This window comes from Bidens hawaiensis, unplaced genomic scaffold, assembly GCF_021521415.1.
Source record: "Bidens hawaiensis isolate Kalapana, Puna unplaced genomic scaffold, B.hawaiensis_p1.1 tig00019821_1, whole genome shotgun sequence".
Classification (NCBI taxonomy): domain Eukaryota; kingdom Viridiplantae; phylum Streptophyta; class Magnoliopsida; order Asterales; family Asteraceae; genus Bidens; species Bidens hawaiensis.
The window spans coordinates 295,448-301,821 of record NW_027493017.1 but is presented as its reverse complement, the minus strand read 5'-3'; the positions used below and the strand labels follow the sequence as shown (position 1 = coordinate 301,821).

The 6,374-nt window shown below is 34.1% G+C and overlaps 1 pseudogene; it reads left to right on the top strand.

The window, feature by feature from the left end:
- The first annotated feature begins 5,295 nt into the window (after positions 1–5,295).
- On the top strand, positions 5,296–6,219 carry LOC143559425 (thiamine phosphate phosphatase-like protein pseudogene; annotated as a pseudogene).
- The last annotated feature ends 155 nt before the right edge of the window (positions 6,220–6,374 follow it).

Here is a 6,374-nt window from a genome sequence, read left to right as displayed (position 1 = left end):
TCATGCCTAATCCTCTCCTCCCAAGTCAATCTAGGTCAGCCTCTACCCCTCCTCCCCTCTATAGTAATGTTTTCTACGATTCCAACAGGATTCGTCGTCTGTCTTCTCTTCACATGACCAAACCATCTCAGTCTCCACTCTCTTATCTTGTCGGAAATTTTAGCTACCTCTAATCTCTCCCGGAACACACCGTTTCTTATTCGATCTAACCTTGTGTGTCCACACATCCAACGTAGCATTCTCATCTCTGCTACATCCATCTTCCGTACTTGCGCCTTCTTGATCAATTTATTTATTTTTTAATTTTTTAGTTTAGATAAAGCATTTCTTGAAGTATTGGTAAGAAAAGTTGAAGCTCAAGTAAATAGTCCAACCTCCTATTATTGCATCTGTAAGTACCTTTGTTTATTTGTGTGAAAATAATTAGGTTGAACATTTTTAATTCGTTTATTTGTTTACACCCAGAAATCATGTCCATAACTGGGTTAATGGGTAATTGTTTTTAGCTAAATGGCTTGATTTGAGTCAAAATAGGCCACTCGTATGAAGTGAGCTAACTTGGAACGGGTTCAAACGGACTAGCATCACCCACCGACACAATCTGCTGCTACCACCTACAGGTCATCACATCTTTTACTACTGCCGCCACCTATTTTTGTCGGAGCCTATTTTCACCCAAACCAAATTTATAGATTTTAAAAAACACCGGTATTGACCAGTTTGCTTACCTAACCCGTCCATTTTGCTACGCTTTATTTGAGACGTTGTTGTGCTTTATTTGTATCGACTATATCAGTTGTTAATCATGTTTTGGTGTACATATTGGCTATTTTGATAGGACGCATACCATTTTTGGAGCGGTTGATTTTCATGCCTGAAGCATCACTATACATCTTCACCAGTACCTTAATTACTTGAATGTACATACTGTTTATGTTGTTTACAATTCATATTTAACAACCATTCTAATGCTTTTAAGCTTTAGATTCCCCTTAGTTCTCAAGTTTTTGTATTGATGGTTTTGGTTAGGTTCGTGTTCTACAACAGTTGCAGTGGTGCAAGCCTATGACATGACCATGTACTACTCCCCTGGCGTGTCAGCAAGGTTGACTTTCCCAGAATTGTTGGCTTCTGATGGGTTGTTGGGTTAGTTGCCTGCGACATATATTCAGATAAAAAGCTATAGAGGTACGTGTGTACCCAATTCTAAACTGAAGTTGTGTTGGTTTATGGAGAAATACAACTTGAACAAGAACTAGAACCTGAAGACTAAGATGTAGATAACTGGTAATGCGACGGTCGGGGCAGTTGAGTGCAAGAAATCTTTTTTTTTTAATTCCTTCTTTTCTTGTCCTTTCTATTTGGGTTACAAGTATAATATTGCAGATATTTTTTTGTCCTTTTTATCTGGGTTATTATGTATTTAGTTTGCTGTGTATTTGATAGTTTTTCATCTCTCCTATCTAAATTGTTTATAACATTATAACTTTTTAATCTTACACAATATATGGAGAATAACATGAAAAGTTTACTAAAGACATTATTATTTACAGTGAAATTCAAGTTCTCTTTAATTTATTACAGCTAAAATTTCATGTTTTTAGATCAAATATGAAATTTTTACTTAACATGTTGTATAAATATTTTACTCTACCCTGCCTGAATATTGGTTGCCATATCCCTTTGCAGCGCGAACATACAATCTCGCATTTAGATACTTTATCAGTATACTTTTTATCGCTTTATGTTCGTTTTATAGTTAGAACTCACTTTTTGTTACCTTAAACATTTGAACTTCTATTTGACACTTTTTTCTGATTTTGTTAATAATCAAGAGAAATATACTTTTTTTGTCATATTATAAATCTAAAGTGCCCGTCCACCGGACGGGTATAAAACTAGTTAATATTGTTTTTTATTAGTTATTACAATTCCTTTCCCGAATTTGAAATCTGCAAAATTTGCTATTAACTCTGGTGTGATTCTCCCTCTTCTGGCTTTCCCAATTTACTAATGTAAACATTCAATTTTATGGTTTGCTACTTTGCTAATTACATATTGTTAATTGTTTTTGACTTATCTTTCGTTAAAATACCTATGTGTGGGATAGAACACTAGATATTGTCACAGATTGTTAATTATATTGTTAATCAATTTCATATTGACTTATTAGTTGTTGGTTGGTTGTATCTCCTCTCAGAAGTTAAATATGTAGTTTGTTTTTGTGATGTTTTTACACAAAGCAATGAAGTGTTTTTTGTTTAGATCTGATAAGTCTAGTATATCTCAATTTCTATAATTTCTTATTTTTCTTTGGACAGCAATTTCTAAAATTTTATTTCATTAGAGTATAAGATTTAAGTAATGCTTAAATATGTTGATTAATGTAACATAAAGCTCACCTTTTGGGGGAAAAAATGTAACCTAAAGCTTGAAATACAAATGGACACTTGCCATAGTATTTTAGTAGTTTCACTAGACTTTGAAAAATCAACCTCTCTGAGTTATTATTGTCTGGTAGTACTTAATAAGGCTTATCCATCATTCATTCAAAAATTATAAAAAGTGCATTGCTTATGTGTATGTATCAAAAGGGCCTCACTTTTACAATTTGCTTTAGGCATCTAAAAGTGTTGGACCAGCCCTGGTTCCGATGATTATTCCAGTCGCCGATATGCCATATAACCGCTACAAACCTTTTAGTTTATAATTTGCGGTCCTGAGCCCGGGTAAAGTAGAGGGTTTTATATATACTAAAAACTTTTTCATAAAGGCTTCAACTTATTAGTTTACTTAGGGCCATCATAAACGTTGAAACTGCCCTGGGTGAAAGAGAGACATTTTCAAGAGTATGAAGATGTCTTTTATGTTTTAAAGAGATTAAAAAAATCCTTATGATCATTTTGATACATGAGATAGTTCATTTGAGAATGGTCTCGGGCCACTAGAGCATGTGAAATATTATCCACTACTATATATGTAAAAGAATCCATATATAGAGCATGTTCAAATGGTAGATAAATATCTTAGGATCGTGTATTCCTACTAGGATGTTTAACTATCGGATTGTGTGTCTAAATGTTCAAATGTTTATAAATATTATATTGAGTTCATTAACGTCATTCACCAGCAATATGCTAACGCATTTTCAAAAGTGTTTTCAGATAATTAAGAATAAGATGATAACAAGAATAGATAGCTCAGGGACTTTAAAATCCATGTATCAATTTTGAATAAAGTTAAACATGAATTTGTAAGGCTTTAACCAGATTAAATTTTTACAAGTACGAATAAGATAGAATAGTACAACTTCTTGTATTAACTAATCCTATGCGGATGTATGGCGATGACGACTATTTTACCGACTAAAATGGGTTCCAGTTGGCATATTCGTTTGGGCGGAAGTACGACAAGGGTGAAATTGAATCTGTCGTTTATAATGTGTTATTGTTGGGTCAATGGATAAGCTTGCAACAAAAGGTGATGAACAATGAATTAAGAAGAAATTAGTAATCTCGATCACAAAAAGGTAGTTTTTTTTTTAATAAGTGGGGGGTTTAGAAAGTTGTTAGGTGTTTGAAGAGTGGACACAAGTAGGTAATTCGCTGCTTGAATAAACGAACTCCAGCTAACTTTCATAACAAAAAGAATGAGGTAGCACATTGGAACATATACCTATACTTGAGATTCCTAGTCCACTCACAAATATGTGTTACAATGTACCTCCGCTTGTTAAAAAAATATCCACCGCCACGTCCTTAAACAAAAAAATTCCAAAAAAAAAGGCTAGAAGATTTGGAAAAGGCTGAATTGAAAACTTATTTATTTATAAAGTATAAGAAATTCATTTTTCTAACTCCAACTATCCCTTTTTAAAACTTTTCTTCGCCCCAACCCACCTGTTACAACAGTGTTTAGACGTTTTAGTTAAGCATAAGTTATTCCTATACTACATAGGTTATTTAGAAACTGGGTACTCCTATACGGGTCATATATGGGCCATACGAGCCATATATGTTCAGAAATTTTGACAGTTTTAGTCGGAGAGTGTCAGCTACAATTTCCTTGTATCGTATAGCTCATATTTGGCTCGTATAGGTTGATTTAATTACTTAAAAAAAATATAAAATATTGGAAACAACTGGCGACTTGCTTTTGAACAGATAATTTAAAATTGAAAGTGCATAGTTTACTCAATACTAATTAAAGAACCTATGAACAACATGAGTGTTTCAGGGTATCGGCTTTCTAAATGTCGTCATGCAATCCATGCCGGTGGACACCTATATGTGGTATGAGAGACTATACGAGTCAGGAAGCCTATAGGGGCTATACGCCCCGCATAGACTAAAAAATGTCATTGTGTCCCCTCCATGTATTTGTCAATCAAGCGAGGGCTATACGACTCGTTTAATCTTGATTAATCGTTTGTCCTTACCTCATTGTTCGACTAGCGATTTCTACACCACCGAATAGTAGAAAGATCCTTCAATTATCTAATGTTATATATAAAGCAAATCCAATGGTACTCTTAAATTTAAGAGGTACAACCTTGATTGCTTTATGTACAATCTACATTGCATAAAGTTTTTGGATCTTAAGGGTAATATGGTCATTTGGTTACACTATGTATGGTTAATTTTATTTGGCTAAAAAATATTTACAAATATGGTCATTCACCTTAGATCAACTTTTTATTAATTTGATTAATAGTTACATATTACCCCCTTATTTCAGATCAACTACCCTCAAGATATTTAAACGAATATAACTTTTTCACACGTTAATACTTTTATAAAAATATTACATTATAAAAACAAGTATTTCATTCTCTTTAATTTGAGTATGGTATTGCTATAATTCTTTAATTTTTGAAAAATAACATGTTACGCAGTAGCCGGTTAGGACCGAAAATGTGTCGGATCATGCAGGTTCGGGTCATGGGTCATAACGGGTTATGGTCAAAATGGGTCGATAAAAAAAAGGTTAATTTTGGTTCTATTCAGGTCCGGATGGTTCAGATTGAAAGAGGTCAGGTTTGAATATGTTTTGGGTAAGAATGGCGTTGGGCCGATTATTTGACCAATATCTTCCATTCTGGAGTTCTTAATCCGTATCCTCGAAAAACTCATCCCCACACACGTTATGGCGCGTATCGTCACCAGATTGCTCACGTACACGCATTATGTGACACCCTTACCAGCACCGGTTAAGAGTCTAATTTATTAATCTAATAAACCGTTATTATAAAAGAATATATATATAATAATAATAATAATAATAATAATAGATATGATGATACTAACGGTTTTAACAACTGGAATAACCAACCGTCTTGTTGAACAGTTCAACACTCATCATAACATACCACTTAATAATAATAATAATAATAATAATAATAATAATATCAATCACCGGCGAGTGGAGAAGAATAGAATGATAATAGTGTGGGATTTTGACCGGACGATAATCAACGGTGACTGTGATCGGTGGGTGGTGTTAGAGATGGGTTTAACCAAACTGTTTCACCACCTTCGCACCAACTTCTCATGGTTCGTAATCTCTCAATTCTTAAAACATATATAAATTAATTATTAAATGATAAACGAGCCGAGTCCAATCTTGAAAACACAACTCCGGATGTGAAATGAAGGTGCTTAGTAATGCTAATCAGTTCTTCATCGAAACAATCCTGAAAAACAATGGGATTTACGACTGTTTCTCTGAAATCATCACAAACCCGACTGCTGTTAACGACGACGGCAGGCTTAGAATCTTTCCTTATCATGGGGTGGATCTTCCGCCTCACGGCTGCAATTTCTGCCCTGCAAATATGTGCAAGGTGATTAATAATAATTTAATATAATAATATGATGATATGATAATATCCTTTTGTTTTAAGTATATGTCATTAGTTTTATTAAATATTGGGTGATTTGAGCTTTATTAATAATACTGCAGGGGAGTGTGATTGATCAAATTCATGATTCGGACGTGAGGAAACAAGGCGTGATATGCATTGGAGACAGGAAAGATGATGTGTGTCCGAGTTTGAAGCTTAGAGAAGGAGACCATGTTATGGCTAGATATGACTTCATATTATACCATATGCTTTCAAGGGCAACAATACCTATCAGTCCCAAACTACATTACTGGAAAGACGGTGAAGAGCTCAATAACATGTTGATTCAACTTCTTTCGCCACAAGCTGAAGTCTAGCTGCTGTCAATTTCAGTTCAAACCATAACTCAGGTAGAAATATTGGTTTGACTTTTGCACGCTCGTTTGTAGGGTTAAACTGTTTCTGTTACTTGTTCTTGTGAAGAAGCATAGCTTTGTGTAGACTTTTATGAGATAGTTTCGACTGTGAAGCT